At 42.0% G+C, this 20,189-nt stretch overlaps 1 protein-coding gene across 3 annotated transcripts in view; it reads left to right on the top strand.

Annotated features, from left to right (window-relative positions):
* LOC124550369 (RNA-binding protein Musashi homolog 2) overlaps positions 1–20,189 on the top strand; it is a 117,166-nt gene that overhangs the window by 83,761 nt on the left and 13,216 nt on the right. For 2 of the 3 annotated variants that reach the window (XM_047125308.1, XM_047125307.1), the window contains exon 2: positions 14,350–14,433. The exons of the other annotated variant lie outside the window; for it this stretch is intronic. The gene's annotated coding sequence lies outside the window, so the exon portion shown is untranslated. The remainder of the gene's footprint in view (positions 1–14,349; positions 14,434–20,189) is intronic. 3 annotated transcript variants of the gene reach the window in all.

The following is a 20,189-nucleotide window of genomic DNA, read 5'->3' as shown; positions in this document are numbered from 1 at the left end:
TTAGTTGTTTGAATATTTACATTTTTTTTTCTCTCTCGCATTTCTAGTGTTACCTGCGAAACTAATTGGCATATAAACTTACACTACTGTAGTGGATGCGGGCTTCGTGTCTGTCGTGGTTACAATAATGCGTTCACTGTGCTCTTCATAGTAGCTTATCCGCATTCCTATTTTTTATTCATTATTAAACCTACTCCTGCATTACGCCTGTTCGATTTGTATTTGTAACTCTTTATTCACCTGACGAAAAGTCGTATTCCTCATGCCACAGAGCTTCGCTAACTCCCACTATAACTTTAACCTATCCATTTCCGTTTTCAAATTTTCTAACCTACCTACCCTTCTGTGATTTAACGTTCCACGCTTCGATTCGCAGAATGCCAGTTTCTTTCTTCTGATAACGACATCCTTCCTAGTAGTCCCCAGCGCTCGGAGATCGGAATGGGGGACTATTTTACCTCCGGCATATTTTACCCAAGAGGATGACATCATTTATCCGTACCTTACCAATAGTTCATGAAATTTGCAGTTTGTTTCCGAGTATGAAATGAGTTATTGAGATTGTTAACAAGTTTTCGAAGTGCAGGTAACGTCAACAGTACAGCTGGAGATGTATATTAACATTCAAACAGTAAATGTAAATAATGAAAGATACGGTTGTTGGTGCCAAGCCTCTTAGCTGAATCCCCGAAGTGTCTGTAGGTACTGCCAAGATAAGGCTTCTTGTCACCCCATCGTTCTCACACTCCGCGACTATCTGTGCGCCGCAACTTGCGAGCTTACAGCGACCTTAATCTTTCTATACAGTACATTAAAACATACTAGCAAAATGATGAAAGTAACAAGTAGACAGAGACAGGGCATGAACGTCACATCCTTCACCATGATGCCTGGAGTAACACCGCTATGCCTCTCCACAAAGACTGGACGAATGGAATCGCTTGCCAGGTTTCCCACACTCGCTGACGATGGTCAGGCAGTGTAGTGAAGGACCGCGATCTATGTGATGTCGCTCATAAACAGCCCTTCCTTCTCGGTCACTACATAACTGCTAACGCAGCCGTTTGTGTTGAGGCGTTGTGGCAGCCTACTCATCGGACGGTAATTCTGTAGAGTAGCAGTTGCGAGATGGCAAAATGTTGCAGCGAGTCATTTATTTGTTCTTAGGTGCCACACGCAGCCGTGAGATCGTTACGATGTGACTGGTGCATAATATTGCGATTTTGCATTATGGTGGTCAGATATGGCAGTCTAACGTCGGTCCACTGTCACAGCCGAACGCTCCACAAAGCTGGACATTACAAGACTCCACCAGCCGGCCAAATGGAGATAGAAAAAAGGGCCCCATTCACACACATTTGTAATCAACGCTCTCCCATAAGAGGACGTATCATCTTCGTGACGTGCAGTGAATAATTAACATACACGCTGTTCATGTCCCTCAAACACTAAACACGAACAGCACTAATGTATGATGGCCGTTCCACGTGTTACAGAGAATACCAAGAGTAATTTACATAATAACCGATGGTGTGTACGTATATGAAGTTAATTCAAATCCGACTACGTCTTCACGGTGCTTCAGTGTTGTTGGCTTTTTTCCTCCTTCAGGTAACGTCTTTCGCATGACACTTTTCAGTGGCTTGCATTTTCAGCGGATATCTCCCAGTAACCCCCTCCCCAAAAAGTATAGCTAGCTGTGGCAGCTGAAGGACCGGTGGCGGGAGGTCCTTGCCTGCAGCTTTGGCCCGCTCTGCAGATCCATATAAAGAAGCAGGCTCGGAACGCCGCCCATATTCCTGTTCTTTTTGCAGCGCAGACTGGCGGAACAAGAAGCCCCACTAGCCTGCTCTGGGCGCCACTGCGGACTGCCGCAGTGAAAGTGACCGTTAGTTCTTGCCTTCCTCGTGCTTGGTAGCAGTTACCACGAGGCGTGGTCTTCCATGTCAACGCTTTGTCTCACTATAAAGCAGACATTCCTTGTTCTCATATTGTTTCAGAACAAATTTCATTTGTTTCGTTGGGTGCATGGTAATAACAAGCATTTTGGATAAGGCCCAACTTGCAGCATGGATATTTTACCGGCTCTCCGCAGCGCTTACGTGACGCTATTTTTTAGGCAGCGTTACCTGAATATAGACGTAAATCGTCGCCATTTTCTTTCGTAATTCGCAGGGTAAATCATCTCATGCAAGCTGTAGAATCCTATAGCAATAAATGTCATTTGTGTAGTGTTGATGGTAATCCTGACAATGTTTCCAGCATCCTAAAATTGATTTCAATAATATAGTATTTGCCGTATTCCTTCCTGTTGAAGAGTTGTGAATCAGCGAAACTTAAAGAGTTTGATTGTGGTAATTGTACTTACACCTATAATTATGGTATCAAATATTTTATGCCGGTAAGTGAAAGCATGTACGTTCTTCTTAGAGTATAGCTGATACAGTAAACGTCATTGTGAAAAAAAGTTAAATACACATTGGAATCCTCACGGCGCAGCACCTTACCTCACCGCAAGAAAGGCAAAAATAAATGTCGCAGCCCATGAATAAAATGGAGATTGGTGGCGCCATAACATTTTCGCTCAGAGTGTCATTGGCGTGTGTATTTCAGTGCGTTCAAAAACTGCAGGCATGCACCCTCAGACTAATTACGTTACTTTATTTTTTCGAAGTGATCATTAAAAGCGCGTACACCCTCCTATACCTAAAAATACATATTTCGTCGACAACTACCTTGCTTGGCAAGAGTATCAATTTGCAGACTAATCCAGTTGACAGACTGTCATTGTTGTTTTTCTGGGTTGTCGTTATCCCCAAAAATTTCATTCTTCACGCCTTCGTAAACCTGTTTTTAATTGTAATACGGCTTATCCTTATGCTTCGTATGTTCAGTTGAACCTAGATTCTGATTTAAATGTCTCGGACATCAAATTTTCTTGGTTGTGACGTGCTGGTGCTTGTCAGCTGCCAATTACTTTCCATTTGCAGATCCTATTTTGTAGAATCCCATGTTGAACGGTAGGTGTTACAGAGTATTTGACTTGTAGATAGGGCACTGATTCTTAACATTTTAGCCAGGGGGCTCATGCTGAGAAAATTGTGTACCAAATTATTAACGGGACAATTGATGGAAATAATATGGCATCTTATTGCCCTGAGGCAGGTTCATACAAAGCACTGTTGAAAGGAGTGATGAGATGCTAATGTCAAATTGAAGTTAAAAAAATTCTCCAGAAGACCCATTAAAGTAGACATTGGATAACTAAGGAAATTAAAATGCCGTGTAAGGGGAAGAGGGAAATTTATATAAAATGTAATTGCTTATTGCAGAAAGTTCTCTAATATTATAAGGAAAGTCATTAAAATGTCTAAAGCATACACATCTGGCAGGAATAAATAATGCAGGTAATAAGATAAAAACTTGGGGACATTGTCAGACGGGAGACAGAAGTCAGTCATTGTAGAAGATGCCGTACCAGTTAAACGAAGTGATAGTGTTGCGACTCACAATTCATAAGTTGAGCTCACTTTTAATGACTTTATAATTGTAGCAGCAAAATTAGAATATTTAGTTCAGTTGAATAACGATGAGAATGTATTAAAAATGTGATTCCACAAAACTTTAAGCGACTAGGAACAGCACCAGTATCCTTAGCTGAAGTCCAACTTAATAAGTAATGTCCTTAGCGATGAATGGAATGCGTCACTGGCACAGGAACTTTTTCCAGACAGGCATGGAACGTGAAGTTGTTAAACCTCTCCATAGGAAAGGTGACAAAGACTTTAACAATTATCGACATATTTCGTTACTGACATCCTTCCAAAATACTCGAAAAAGCGGAAAAGGTGTGGACTCCATAGCAGTCCCAGCCTTAAAGTAGGAACAACTTATTTAGCATATCATAATTGAGATTTCACAAGGGTTGCTCGACTGAGAATGCTGTTCCTACATTCACTCATCAAATTGTACAAGCCGTGAATAATAAAATATCGCCAGTTGATATTTCTTGTGACCTGTGAAAGGCGTTGGTGTGTTTAGATCTTGTTACTCTCTCAGAAAAAGTAAAGTTTTATGGAATTAATGACTTACAAAACAGCTAATTTGAATCATATTTAAGAAACAGAACACAACAGGCTGTGCCGAATAATTCAAACGATGTTGGAAGTGTAGAAAATTTTAGTGACTCTCACAGGGTTCAGTTGTGGATCTATTCCTCCTATTCCTTATGTATGTGAATGACCCTCAACATTCGACAAGCCGAATTTGTGCTTTCTGAAGGCGATATTGGCACTAAGAAGTCCCATTAGAGAGAAAACAAAAAGAGATTGTAAATGTTCTCTAAAAATGAACTAGTACTCTGAGAATGGACTATCGCTTAATTTTGGAGGAAAAATTTTATATTCGGTTCACACCAACAAATATATTCGGTTCACACCAGTAATTGATGTAGCACAAGAGCAGGAGCCTGTATTTGGCGTAGAATGCTCCAAATTTTTGGGTGTGCATATTGAAGAAAACTTAAATTGGATAAAGCATATTACTTAGCTTCTCAAACAAGTTCAGCAATTTTCTTCATGTAATTGCTAATCTTTGAAACGAATCAACCTCTGGACATATTTGTTATATTTCGACTCAATAATGTCCCATGGAATAATTTTCTGGAGTAACTCAACAGTTAACAAAATGTGTTAATTGCATTAAAGCGACCAATAAGAGTAACTTGGTATTCACCCACGGACGTCGTGTAGGTACGTCTTCAAGGAGCGAGGCATTTTAACTGCGACGTCACAAAATGAACTACGTCATACATAAGCCATCACAGTTTGAGAACAGTGACTTCCATACCTCCAACAGCAGGGGGAAATGACCATAGCTAGTACGCAACAACAAAAAATTTTGATCTTTTGCCCAAAAACGTAAAATGTCTGACTGATAGGAAAACAATATTTAAGTCTTAATCAACATCATTTCTCTTGGAAAACTACTATTCCATTGACGAATTTCTACGTAAAAACTGGAACTCGGGGAAACAGCTAGTTCTGGATATATAGGTACGTATGTAACAGGTAGCCGAGCTAAATGGATGGGTCTCTTCAGATTATAGCTTAGAGGCGTTTGTCTATTGGAGAATGGTGATATTTGAATTCTTCAGACGATATTTCCGTATATACCAGCGCACTCTACTTTTTCAGTTGATATGTCTGAGAGTTATTTTCTGGACACGGTATGAAACAGTCGTAAGCGACCAGTAATAGGAACAAATTATTCAAGTCGTGGTGTTGGCTCTCTCGCTTAAACAGTTCCGCTACGTGGCAAAATAGAAACATTGACAATATGTCCAACAGGCAAATACAACGTAATAGCAGAGAGATTACACCCCAGGCCGTAATGTGAAACCACACTCTCTCTTCTCATGCAAGGATCCAGGTTTAGTTTGTTCTCAACGTAATTAGGTTTTGGAGCAGTGTATTTGATGAAATTATATTCGAAGTATCCTTAATGGGCTCCTGCAGGTGTTAAGTGGACGGACCTCGGGAAAACAGTATACTGCGTTAGTGTTGTTAGTGCTAGCAGTAGACGACGCGAAACTTAATTACTATTATAACCGTGTACATAACTATTTACACTTCAGCACAATAATCGTGACATTTTCACACATTCGGTGAGGTAACATAAATTGACTACCACGTTGTTTTCGTAATTCCAACCTTACAGAACAACTTGGTTAGTTGAAAATGCATTCCAGTGTGACTGGTGAGTAAGCTGTTCCAGAGAATAGTAAGCTTGCTAAATAGTCTAGTTCCCATTACGAATAGGTAAGTTTCTGCAGAAAATTTTGTCGTGTATACATTTTACATCGCATGTTGATGTGTGTGCTGGCATGTTTGTGATTGCATAAGAAGTTCAGTAAGCATTTAGCTGTTACTTTTTTACCGTATAAACGGACATGTGTTGTTCAAATAAGATGGTTTTAAAATTTTGACATTTTTAAACTTGGCAGCACACAATGTCGAACATTTTGAATTTATGGCACTGACATTCATTTTACGAACGAATGTGTAATTTATATTTTTAGCACATGCTCGCAGCGCAAAAATTTTTCAGTGATATTGCTTTTTTCTGCATGAATATTTTCTGCCTGCCTTGTTCAGAGGAATGCGTTTTACATTTTAATTGACGTTTTTCCATGGCGACAAATACGGAGAGAGGAGGTACGTACTGTTGAGGGCGTGAACTGCCTCGTTCATAAGAGCGCACTGTGTGTTTGTTAGTCATTATAAATTGCCGTCTGTTCACGCGAGTAATAAATGCTTCCCACTTAGTAATTCCTTAAAATACGAGTCACGTCTCGCGTGCTTGGGATCGCAGAGTAGTCAGCATCATCATTGAGTGCATAACCCTCCTCCCCCAACACTGTAAAAACTGTTGAAGTACTTCGTGAGGCAACTCATGATAGATAGAAAAGGAAGCAAAAGTATTTTGAACGATAAGCTGCCACTCAGGTTGTCCATTAGATCACAATATCGTTTTATTTTGCACTTACCACTAGCAGTGCAGTAGTTACGAACAACAGAAACTACAGTCGCAACGCTTGCGATTCGAAAACTGAATACGACTGTTTTACTCCAAATGTAAATTGTAGAACTGTCAATTCTTCTTGTGCTGGAAATAAGAAATGCGCTCAACGCCCACTGATTGTCCTAAGCATTATGACCAACCGCCTAATAGGGTGTTGTTCCACCTTCGGAGCGCTGTATAGTAGCCTATGGCGTGGCGTGGATTCAGCAGGTCCTTAGGTTTCTGGATGTGTGAGGTCGCAGATGCCTACCCACAGGTCACGCAGTTCCTGTAAATGATGGCCCGTTGATTTAAGGCTCGGAGCTGTCACACGATAGCGTCCCACATGTTTCATCGGGTTCAGGTCGGGGGAATTTGGTGGTAAAGATACGAACTTCAATCCTCTTACGTGGGTGGTAGACAATGAGAATGTTGTCGAAGACAGGGATGACGCTGTGAAAACTTTTATTCTGGTGTTAACAGCAGTACAGACAGTAAAACAATTTAGCAACCTATATCTGAACCTTCAACCTTACACTGCGAAATAGAGTAAGCAGTCCAGACATGCAGAACTCGAAATCCCATGGTCTAGACAATATATCTGAGAGATGATCAAAGAAATGGGGCTGGTAGGTGCTGATGTGCTGCATCCATTGTGTTAAAGAATATAGGAAAATAGGGAGTGGCCAGAAGACTGGTCAGTCTCTTCGTCCCCCTACATGAATGGTCAGCCAGAAACTGCTCCAACTGCCGGACTATAGCTCTTGTATCCCAAGTAAGCATTTGCTCCACATCTTGAACCGCCTGAGATTCTCAACATACGGGAAGTAATGGAGACAAGAGTTGCGTGTTTCATCTGCTTGCTTGAATTTGACCCTGTTGTCTGGGAAAAGCTTTGGCAGTTTCTTACAGAGTTCGGTGTCCCGCCACATGTACTGTATCGACTTCTAGTAAGTGCTGTTTATCACCTTGCAGCTGTAAAGACAAGTGCTGGCACGTCTGATATCTGTAGTGTATCAAAAGATGTTATACAAGGTTGTGCTCTTGTCGCCCAACTTAAGCATCTCAGCAGACCATGCCATTAATAATGCTCTTGATTGGACTAATGACATCTCAATGGTAGACCTCTTAACAATCTCAGATTTGCTGATTGAACTGTGCTTTTAGGCGAAAGCGAAAATAAACTTGCTGAGCTACTAACAGAAGTGAAGGACATAGTCAGTCATACGGATTAGACATCAATCTCAGGAAGTCCAGACTCACGGTAACTGATCGAGGAACGCAGGTTCAGCTCACAGTTAGATTAAATGAACTGGTCGTCATGCATTCTTTCACCTGTCTTCTGCCAACTATCTGTGACACGAGAAGCTGTAAAGATATAAGGAGGAGGATCGCGCCGCCAGGGCGAGTGGCTATGGAGCAGTTCGCAAAGATCTGTCAATACAGAGAGAGAACGCGCACAACGAAGGTCTGGCTTGTTAAAACACTCGCATTTCCGGTATTTTACGTTTGCGAAACATGAGCCATTAAGGCCAGAGAGAGCAGCGTATTGATGATGCATTTGAGCGTTTGTGCTGGCGCAGGAAGCTGCGCATAAGATGTAGCGAAAGAACAAATTTGGCCATTACTGAGCGACCCAGTAGACGCCTTTCTCCTGTCAAGAAAAAAGAAATCCAGTCCTTTGGCCATATTGTGTGAAGAGATAGAAAGATGATCTACAGTAAATAAGCATGGAAGGCAACATCGAGGCCAGGAGGCAGGAGGGAAGAGCAGCGAGCATGTGGGTGGGTAGATTTCTCTGGTCTGAGAAAAGCTGGTAACTGTCCGGGATGGACGCCATTGGTTCATGGAGCCACGATGATCAGCAATGGCGGCGGCGACGACGACGACGACGACGACGACTAGGCGGCGGTGAGTTGTTCACCGTGCTACTCAAATCACTGCACAATTCTGACCTTGGCATATAGGGATCGGTAGGCAGCTGGAAGGTGTTACCGTCGTCACGGAAGACTTAGTGTGAAGGGATGCAAGTGTTCATGAAGAAGTTCACACAGTCTACAGCTATCACGGCGACTGTTTACTGCCACAGTTCCCGTGGTAACCCAGATGAATTTCCCCATAACGTAATACTGCCCCCATCGGAATGTGTCAGAGCTCCTGGACGACAGTGTATCTGGTCGCGGCAGTCGATCTAGGATTACAAAGGCTATTCATCCGACCAGGCGACATTTTTCATTGATCCGCGGTTCAATCTCGTTTATCTGCTGCCCACTGGAATCGTAATTGACAATGTCGTTTGGGTTGTCTGATCAGGAACACTTGAACTTGCTCCAGCATTATACTCCGTCGTCAATCTGCCACAAAGCGTCGCCAGTTCTGCTTTACAGCGCGGGCAGGCCGCGTACTTCCACATTCTGTGATGTGCCGATGCCCAGCACATCGCCCATGCGGGATTTCGCCGTTCAGCCTTTCTTCATAGATAAAATAGCACGTGAACAGCTGATCAACTTCACCGTTTTAAATGATAATCGTGTCCAGGCGCCAATCCATAACAATCTGGCCGACGTCACTTATTTAACGGCACTAGGATTTCACATCAGCGACCCGTATCGTTGCTATAATGATTAGCTGTTCATCTCTGCTCAGCTTATATACTTTCTCTAATGCGTTACATGCTCGCATCACCACCAGATTGGATCCAGTGTCGCGGTAGGCAGTGGTTGTTTTTCCTCGTTAGCGTAGCTTCCCCGGACAGTGAGTACTCGTCGAAAGTTCTACAGTTGGGTTCCTAACGTGGCTGGTCGTACAAATTGCGGCAATCCGTATGTTGGGAGATTATTAAGATCTGGCGAGTTCAAGGATGTGATTGGAAAACTGCCGCAAAACACGTAACACTTCTTCTATAGGCGGCACGGGCGGGCTGGGGCTCTTGGCTAAGTGGTAGCTGGTACGAATCCAGACACCGAGCGAGGTGGCGCACTGGTTAGCACACGAGACTCTCTCTGTCGGGAGGACGACGGTTCAAACCCGTGTCCGGCTATCCTGATTTAGGTTTTCCGCGAGCTCTCTAAATTGCTTCACACACATGGCCGTTCTCCATCCTTTCCTAATCCGAGCTTGTGCTCCGTCTCTAATGACCTCATTCTCGGGAGGACTTTTAACACTAATCCCCTTATTCTCCACGAATCATGATGATAGATTCATGTCTCTGAGTGGCCTGGTGCAAGTCTTTATTGGACGTCACTTCGGCAAATTGCGTGTCACTAACCTACCCCAGTTATCCAAACGGGGAAAGGGAACCTAAAGTTAGACGTGGATTCCAAAACACGTTTCCGGGCTCCACACATCGTTGAGAAGTGAAGTCTAGGTTTAAACGAAGGCTGAAAAATCCGTGCGGTCTAGGCACGCCCTTTACCGCCAGATTACCAGCCCCATGATGGAAGGTACTTTCAACAGTCACTATTTGATCGACAAGGGATTAAACTCACAAGGGAACCTCCCCATCGCATCCCCCTCAGATTTAGTTATAAGTTGGCACAGTGGATAGGCCTTGATAAACTGAACACAGATCAATTGAGAAAACAGGAAGAAGTTGTGTGGAACTGTGAAAAAATAAGCAAAATATGCAAACTGAGTAGCCCATGAGCGACATAGGCAATATCATGGAGACAGTTAGCACACGAGCGCCGTGGTCTCGTGGTAGCGTGAGGAGCTGCAGGAGGAGAGGTCCTTGGTTCAAGTCTCCCCATAAGTGAAAATTTTACTTTCTTTATTTTTGCATAGTTATTATCTGTGCGTTCGTTCATTGACGTCTCTGTTCACTGTGATAAGTTTAGTGTCTGTATTTTGCGACCGCATCGCAAAACCGTGCGATTAGTAGACGAAAGGACGTGCCTCTCCAATGGGAACCGAAAACATTTGAGCGCAAGGTCATAGGTCAACCGATTCCTCCACAGGAAAACACATATGATATATTCTATACGACACTGGTGACGGCATGTGCGTCACATGACAGGAATATGTTGTCGACCCACCTAACTTGTACACTTGGCGAATGGGTAAAAAGACTCTTCTACCTTGCCCGATTTAGGTTTTCTTGTGAATGTGATAATCACTCCCAAAAAAGTGATGAAAACATGAGTTTGTCACATAAACTGAAAATAAAAAATTAAACTTTTCACTCGGTCGAAGATTTGAACCAAGGACCTTTCGTTCCGCAGCTGCTCACGTTACCACGAGACCACGGCGCTCAGGCGTTTCGGGCGTCCTTGATGTTGCCTATCTTCCCGTGAACTACTCAGTTTGTATTTTTGGTTATTTTTTCACAGTTCCACACAACTTCTTCCTGTTTCCTCAATTGATCTGTGTTCAGTTTTTCAAGGCCTATCCACTGTGTCAACTTATAACTAAATCTGAGGGGGGTGCGATGGGGAGGTTCCCTTGTCAGACTCTCACCAAAGTTGGAAGGAGTGAACGGGGTGTCCCACAGTGCTCCTAGAGAATAATAGGCTGTATCAGCACTGTTTTCAAAAAGTTCACTTTAAGTGCTCTTCAGGAAGTTGGCTGCAGTTGTCTATGTATAAACCTATTTAGTCTTTTCCCCTCTTCTCCTGTGTCACATAACCTGGCTTCCCAAGAAGTATTGACTTTCTTTATACGTCACACAGTTCCTTCGAGCCAGTTTGTGGCGTGGCTGTGAAGGGCTTCTCAGTCACTGTAATAAGATTACCTGGGAGGCTTTAACTGCATTACGCGCCCTGTACGGTGCAATATTCTCACTTTCTCATCCACTGCCGTTCATACGTTAACATTTGACGTAATTGATAATGGCTTATTGCCAGATACGTCTGCATTTTAGGCGCTATAGTTTCCGTGTTTTTGACACACAACGATTGTCATGCAGGTTGAGATATACCTGAAAGGAATTTGGCGCCCCCAGAGGGCGATGTTATCAACATAGCAGTCGAACGTACACCTTGAGGGTGGTGCTGGTGTCGCAAGAGCGCTCAGAACAAACAGCTCCCAACAGACAAAACGGCTTTTATTTGGCACTGATTTGGTGCGATATATTCTCAATTCATGCGCTCTTTTCTGATCAGCAAGGGAAATATATTTTAATCGAAATAAAAAGGAGGCATCGCAGTACTTAATGTCACTTACTCCGTTCGTAACTCACCAAATAATATCCTCTATTGTTTATATGGCATTGCATTTTTGTTGTTGCAAGGAAGTACAAAAATACTTCGTACATAGGTACCTCGTTTATCCGAACTTGATGGGACCATAGGTCTTCCGGATTATCAGTAATCAGGAAAATCGGATAAAAATTACATAGGTTTGGAGGGGGTGGGGGTAGGATGTCAAACGGGCCGACTTGGAGCAGGAGAGGCACCACAGGACATTTCAAATTCCACTGTCTATATTTTTACAAATAAATTCGTAAAACTGTCAAAATGACCAGGAAGGATTCAGGATTCGCACTCATAGCAGTGAAAGTTAAAAAATGGTCGGTAAAGCAGATGCCAGACTGAGATTCATTGGAAGAATCCTAAGGAAATGCAATCCGAAAAAGAAGTAGGTTACAGTACACTTGTTCGCCCACTACTTGAATATTGCTCACCAATGTGGGATCCGTACCAGATAGGGTTGGCAGAAGAGATAAAGAAGATCCAATGGAGAGCAGCGCGCTTCGTTACCGGATCATTAAGTAATCGCGAAAGCGTTACGGAGATGACAGATAAACTCCAGTGGAAGACTGCAAGAGAGACGCTCAGTAGCTCGGTACGGGCTTTTGTTGAAGTTTCGAGAACATACCTTCACCGAAGAGTCACGCAGTATATTGCTCCCTCCTACGTATATCTCGCGAAGAGACCACCAGGATAAAATCAGAGAGATTAGAGCCCACACAGAGGCATACCGACAGCCTTTCTTTCCACGAACAATACGAGACTGGAATAGAAGGGAGAACCGATAGAGGTACTCAGGGTACCCTCCGCCACACACCGTCGGGTGGCTTGCGGAGTATGGATGTAGATGTAGATAATAAAATACATTTTTTTACATCTGAAATTTCATAATTTTTTCGCATACTATCGGCTGCATTTGTTGCTATAGGTACACTTTTCTTCATAAGTAAGAGACTCTTCGATGAATTTCGCACAGCATAAAAGCCATACTTTCAGATGTATGACACTCTCCAATTTATTTAATGTATGAAAAAATGAATGATATGTTACATTTTAAAAATCGTTTAGAAAAAACTTAAGTTTTTTAGTTAACTATCTCAAATTTTACCACAGTTTTAATAGATTATGAATATTCTAGAGTTTGACACCCCTGTAAGTATGATATGTGCAAAATTCATCGAAGAATCTCTTACTTCAACAAACGCAGCCAATAGTAAGTGAAAAGATGATGAAATTTCGCAATTTTGAACTTCCACTGTCAAGAGTGTGAATCCTGAATTCTTCCTGGTAATTCTGACAGTTCTACAAATTTATTTGTAAAATTATAGACAGTGGAAATTAAAATGTCCTGTGATGACTCTCCTGCTCAGTCGGCCCGTTTGACGTCCTACCCCCTTGAGTACTGTAAACACGCACGTTGAATTTATTTTCACGTAAACACAAAAATCATAAATTGCCTTCAGCTCCGTCAGGTCCACAATTACCGTAGTTGTCTTGGATGTATACAAATTTCGCCAGAAATTAAATTCCTTCGGGTTATATGTCCAGTCTGACGTCGCTGACATAAAACACCAAATTCAGCAACAATTGATCAGTTTCATGCAGTGCATCTTTTTCTTCGGCGGTATACTCTTACCACCTGCTTTCTCTTCGATGTTATTTTACAAACGGGGGCGATACAGTGCTAAACAGTTCAGTGTCAACTGATGGCAGTTGGGCGAATTCAAGTTCAGTGGTTGTTGTTGTCGATTGTACCCGCTGTTACCTCCGGAAAATCGAGTATCGGATTAATGAGGTTCCACGGTAAGTTTTCTTCTCCATTTGCCTCGCCGAATCAGGGACAACTTATTGTACAGAAATCAGCCATACATGTTGTGGAACTTCTGTTGAAAGACGAAATGCATTTGGCGGTTGAATAGAGAGATCAACAATTACCCAATGAGAGGGAATCTTTGTTTATGGTGTGAACTGTTCTGGATGTGTTGGTATCTTAAGTTGGTGTTGGTTCTGAAGCGGAGTGGTAATCAGTCTGGCGTTTTCGTAGAGCGTGTGGGATAATTGCTGAACATCTACTATCAAGGATTTTCTCACATGCTAGCGCACTGAGCATCAGTAAGAAAAAGTAGATCTAAACACATTTAGTGGACAGTGTATAGTACTAGAAAGTATTTTGAAGTTTGATCACTTCGAGGAGTAGCTGTTTGATGAACTGCAAATTCGCATGAGAAGTCACCTAACGTTTATTTTGTTGCTCATCACTGACAATATGTACTTACGGTGCACCACACTGAAGTGATCGCGTAGAAATACGTGTAGGATGAAATTTAACTGGTCTGGGGTGTCCGCCTCGTATCCGTCCAACTGATATTCGTGATGTGACGCATTCTCTCACACTTCGCGGAGCGCTGTTGGATCAGGAGTGAACTTAGGAAGCCCCACAAGACCGAAGGGGGGCTTTAGTGGTTGGTGTGAGCCCCTGGAGGGGAGCAGCTGTGGAGGGGTGCGCGACAACTGAAGCCTGGCCGTAGTTAAGCGGAAGACGGTGAGCGAAAGAACGTCTGCTCGGCAGGCGCGTGTAACCCGCTTGTGCTTTTCGTTGCAGTACCAGCCTGGAAAGCGGAGATTTCCACGGACGGAATAGTGCAGCCGCCAAACTGTACCCAGCAACAGCATTCTTGCCCATTCGGTAAGTCTGCGTGCATGATAACCCGTAAGTTTTCCTTGGTGCAAGGGCCTCTCTGCATGGGATTAATGTTTCACATCCAGTAGAGTTAGACAGCAGTCTCGTGCTGTTAAAAGGCCGAGGCATCGTAAATATCTACTTCCGCTCTATTAGTACTAAAGGTTTGTATTTGCTATGAAATTTCTAGCGCCTAAAATGTTAAGAAAGAAATTTAAAGCATGTAAATTGCTTTGTACAGTTTGCAGAAATGGACTCGTGTGTAAGAAATAATAATCTGTTGGTACTTGAGCCTTATTAATCGCAAATATTTTTGTCTCATTGTTGGAGGTAAGCTGTAACCAGTATGTGCTTTATTTAGCCTGTAGAATATTAAGCTAATGATGTATTACAGTGGAGATGGTTGTGGCAAATATAGTTAACTGTGCGTTTCCCTCCCGCGCACGGTGGTCCTTACGGTGCGTGGTCGCAAGTTGCCCAGGGCAACGCGCGAGCCATCTAGCGGCGGCAGCGCGTACTATTTCGGTGTTGGCTCCGCTGCCGCTCTTCGTTCCCGCCAATGCAAATGCGACATTGTTTCCTGATAACCTATTCGTAACACATCTATGACAATAAGTAGAGAATATTTGATAATTGACTGTTGCATAAGAGATATAATTCACACCTGAAAATATGACCAGTTTAGATGTGAAAGTTCCACCTTTACAAACTGTCGATACACGCCCGAAATTGACCGACATTAGAACTTATTCGTAGGATTAACAACTGCGTGGCCTTGGCACATGGTCCTTCCGCCTGAATTTTTTGTGTCGTAACATTAAAGTGACTTTAAAAATTCCGATAATTTTCGGTGCTTAGTTGCACCTAGGTATGTGAAAAAAACTTTGCTTCGCCCAGGAAAACTACCGGCTGCTCTTCCGCGAAAAGCATTCATTCATTTTGAATCATCTTGAGATAATTATCGGAGTACTTAAGTGTTGTCAACTAAATTTCAGATATTTGTAATTTTTCACTTTCAGCTGATTCAGAAGTGTTTTGGGTTCCTTATGATGCTGGTGTCATAACTAGGCAGAAATATTCCTCTTGTTCATAAACGGAAGCTGTTGCGACATAATATACATCGAAATTCTCAGTAAAGTTGCAGATTTTGGAGTGTTGGTGAACTAATGTAGGTATTTTTGTAGTAATCGTGCGATGATCACCTTAGGCGCTTTAGTCCAATTTGGCAATGATTACATTCAAGGTTTTTTCTGTGCTAATTATTCAAATTGGATGAAATAGACTGCGATTAGCGATGACCTTCCAGTTGTGCTTTTTCGTAGCACTAGTGTGATCTGATACTTAAACAGGCAATAGTATGCAAAGGACCTAATGTGATACGTGATCAGTGCTCGTACATTTTTATCCGTTGAGGTATTGTTTTAAGTATACTGCGTTGACAGTTTAAGTGGACTACAGGGATATCCCTGTAAATGTTGGCAGTGGAACTCAGTTCTCTTTCCTCATTTTCGCTGAACTACTGTATCCAAATGGTGAGTTCGGTCCTTTCAAACTTAATGTTGTCACGCAATCACTAGAAAATTAAGATCGCCCGAAGAAATTCAAAGACTACGTAAAAATAAAAGTCACTTTTGTAATTCAGTAGTTTCTGCGGAAGTACGTAACGTATATATGAAGAGAGGAAAAAGCAGGCGCAGTGTGCCGTGGTTGAAACCCCACGAGTTAATTTATTTGCAAAATTTGGTATACGAGGGTCTTGCAATAATTAGAGACAAATCGGTCTTGGGGGGGAAAAAACTGTTAGTAGGGAAAGTTTGGTACTTTTACAGCTTCAAGTCGGCTTCACAAGGATGAGCCCTGATAGGCTGATGTATCAACGGTGTTGTGGTTATAACCTCAAAAATATATTTCAGTATGACTAGTCCGCTTGAAACGTCCATATAGTTGAATAACGTTCTGTTACTCGTTTTTTACTTGCTGAAGGCTAGAAACAAATGTATGTATTCTGTAGAGTGTCTTAAGTTTATGTTGAAAGTTACATGAATCGTGCCAAGTTTTACAAGTGGGTAGAACAGTTGAAAAATGGTCGCGACTCCGCGACTGACGAACACAGTTCTGGGCCAACTAATCGCAGTTTAAACTCCCTCGCTGGAAAGTCGAATTGATGACACCACTCGTGCCGACCGCCGTGTGACTGTGGAAATGATAGCTGATACGGTTCAAGTTAGTACTGGTACAGTTCATGGTATCTGTAACAAGCTGGAGAACCGCAGAACATGTGAAACATTGGTCCCAAAGGAGTTTACGCGGTCTCACAAGGAAACAAGGTTGAGAGTGTGCACAGCGTTAAAGGAACGTTACGAAAGAGGTGAGCACTTCCTCAACAAAATTTTAACTTGTGACGATACTTGGGTTCACTATTATGAGCCAGAATCAAAAACACCAACCATGGAGTGAAAGCACATAAACCCACCTGTCAAGAAAAAATTCAAAACCCAAGCATCAGCAGGAAAAGTCATGTTGAAGGTGTTTTGGGATGCTGAAGGTCAAGTTTTTTTTTTAGATTCTCGAAGAGCAGCGTACAATGAACAGCCAATACTATTCAGTTTAGCTTTTAAGCAGGGTGAAACCAACCATCAGAGAGAGAGACGACGTGGATCTCAAGAGGGGAGGTGTGATTCTCCAGCAAGACAACAGACATGCTCATATTGCCAACTAACCCGTGAAACAAACGACAAAATAGGCTGGGAAGTACTGCCTCATCCCCCTTACAGTCCTGATTTAGCACCTAGTGATTTCCATTTGTTTGGCGCACTGGAGGAGGCATTACGTGGGAAGAGGTTCCAGGACGAGGACGTGAGAAAGTTAGTGGGAAATTGGTTCGAACATAAAGATAGTGTTCTTTGCAGCCGGAATAAAAAAGCTAGTAGCCCGTTGGAACAACTGTATAAATGTTAAAGGGGATTATTTTGAAAAGTAGAAAAAGTATTGTTTTGTACAAATAAACACTGTTTTCTCCAGACCAATTTGTCTCTTTAATTATTGAATGACCCTCGTAGATTGTGAAAAAGTATTCACTTTTTTGTAGTGCATAATGCGGAGAATTAAGTAGACGATGTGCGGTAAAGTACTGCGTAGGTGGTCAAAGGGCAGCCTGATCAACGCATTGGAAGCTCAGTAAAAGCGTTCATTGATTTTTTTTTTTAAAAGTCAGTATTTTCCGGTGCAGTTTAAAGATAGCTCACTGAATCGCTACACAGGTATAAAATAGTCTTCTGCACTTAATCATAGTGTACCCAAAAAATGAGTCGATTAGTCTGTCACTAAAGCTTATGGTAATGACCTTAGTGATCAGCCTAAGAGTAAGAGTATAAAAAAGTTGCCAAATAGTTTTACTTTCTGTATACTTTATAAGTTCAGATCCGTGCAAAATGTCGAATTCGTTTTGTTGGAAGTACCCTAATTTCTTTCAAATACTTAATCTACTGATATGTTAAATACGTTTCCGCCACTACGTGGTCCTTTCTTTATTGTTCATAGCTTACATTGATTACATATTTAAGAAATGCTTCTATGGCAATTTTTCCGGTACTACTTGTGGGTCTTCGGTCCTATATGGGTTCGTAGCAAAATCGCGTATTTGGAAATTTTCATTTTGCTCTGACGTTCCTATTCCCGCTTCATATCTGTAGGTGACTTAACTAGTTTGTCCACTTTATCCTGTGGTGTCAAAGCTCTTGTGGCGCTTCTATTTGTGTAATATTTTCTGTCGCTATGATGGATGCGTTAGACTACTTTTTTCTACAAATCGTTACATTTGCAAGTATTCTTTGTTATAATGGCACGATTACTGTATTTCTGCGAGGGCGTCATTTTTCCCCCTAAATGGATCTCTTCCAGTTGGCGTTGGATATCTTGCCTCGCTAGTATGAGACGCAATTACGATCTGTGAAGGGGGACAAAGAACACATTGGGCTAACGTAGAACTGATTACCACCATCTACTGTGGATGGTGCTCTGAAACAAGGTTTGAGCAAGGCAACAAGCTATTCTCGAGGTTTCGCTTTAAACCAAGTTGGTGTTTAAAAGTCACGAGAGGATTTGATAGTTATGTGGTCACAAAGAACTAGCAAAAGTACTAAGAGATTTAGACAATTGGGTTTCATTATCTTGTTAAAAGGACAATTGTTAATATTATATATCGTCAGTTGTGAATTGTACGCACCACACAATGTACTAAGTGTTACGACCATGTTATTGTTCAGTGATGTAACTATTAAGGATTTCGGAACAATTTTCTGTAAATGTCATGTTCATACGGGTTTTCGTTCCTTTTTTGCACTTCCATGTGTAGTTCATCCAAAAAAGTAAATAAAGTTCTCACCTTGCGGCTAGGATTAAGCGTCTTTCCTGGTCACCCTGGTTAAGCTGTCCATGCAATCCATTGGATCCAATTCACGCACGATGAGATGCGTCGCGAAACGCCTGTGACTAACCAGTCATCGTAGGAAAAGTGAACAGAACTTGAGAGCACCAAGTATAGTTATTCACAGAAACGGTGTAGATTGTTTATTCATCGAAATCTTATTTCCAGTTTGTCTTTCTTAATTTCGAAGAAACAAAAAAAATCCTTGTTTTGATCTTCAGTCCCTAGACCGGTTTGGTGACTTATCCGTACTAATCTTAAGTTAATAGATCGCGTCGCGCAAATAATGAAACCCACCAGTTTACGAGTACCTCTCTGCTTCTTATTCAGTTATTGCTTGATATCCCAGGAGCGGTACGTTCCCTGCAGTTTCTTTAATGCCAAGTTTTGGGGCAGAATATCCTCCATAAGAGGTACACCCTTTCTCGAGTTGCCCACGAAATTCAGGAATAAAGATCGTTCGTTACGCATTCAGTTATCTCGTTACGAAGGCTGTCAGTGCCTTGCACGTTGAAGAGTGAAAGTATCATTCGAAACCATGAACTTTGCGAGATACTAGTAGCAGCTTAAAGCTACGCAGATAATTTATTCTAAAACTCTGGTAAGAATTGTTCATGGTACATACTTGCGGCATCACAAAGCAGCATCCACAGTAGTAATTGGTATTATCGATGCTGCATTTTGAAAAATCAGGCGAGGAGTATACTTAACGAAACTGTAGATTCGTGTTTGAAAATCAGGTACTCGAGTCCAATTTTAACTAATGTGGATGTATAAATTTCTATATGATGAATGTTTTGAAATGTATTTCTTAGTGTCACTTAAACCTACTAAATCACATTATCGAATTGACATTCTCACAGAATCTTGCCAGGGAATCGTGCCCCCTCCATTAGTTCGCAAACGAGAATCGACTCCAGTATATTTGGTTACAGATTCCATACCGCGCTATATTTTTTTCCCTTCTCGTATTTTCTCGAAAAACCTGACACAGAGGCCGACAGTAACATGCTTCGAATACCCGTAAACTGATAGCCTTGCGCCTGCATCTCTTTCCTGCAAAATCCAGTGTTTAGTAATACTGTACAGTATAAATTGCTGTGGTATCACAAAATACTCTCTGTAGTTATTTACAGTGTTGGCCTACCCAGACAGCAGCACAACGATCTTCCTGTTCACTTTTTTAGGTTCGTCTTCTCATGACCCAATCATTAGGGCCACATCGTTCAAAAAAAAATAAAAAAATAAAGCATGATAATGCCCATACAGTTCGAGGAAATGGATACCCTTCGTGGTTGAAACTTACCTAAAAGTACATGCGGTCGAAAAGTACGTT

The sequence above is a fragment of the Schistocerca americana genome, chromosome 1, assembly GCF_021461395.2.
Source record: "Schistocerca americana isolate TAMUIC-IGC-003095 chromosome 1, iqSchAmer2.1, whole genome shotgun sequence".
NCBI classification, from domain to species: domain Eukaryota; kingdom Metazoa; phylum Arthropoda; class Insecta; order Orthoptera; family Acrididae; genus Schistocerca; species Schistocerca americana.
The sequence above is the reverse complement of the archived record's forward strand: the minus strand, read 5'-3'. Positions and strand labels throughout refer to the sequence as shown.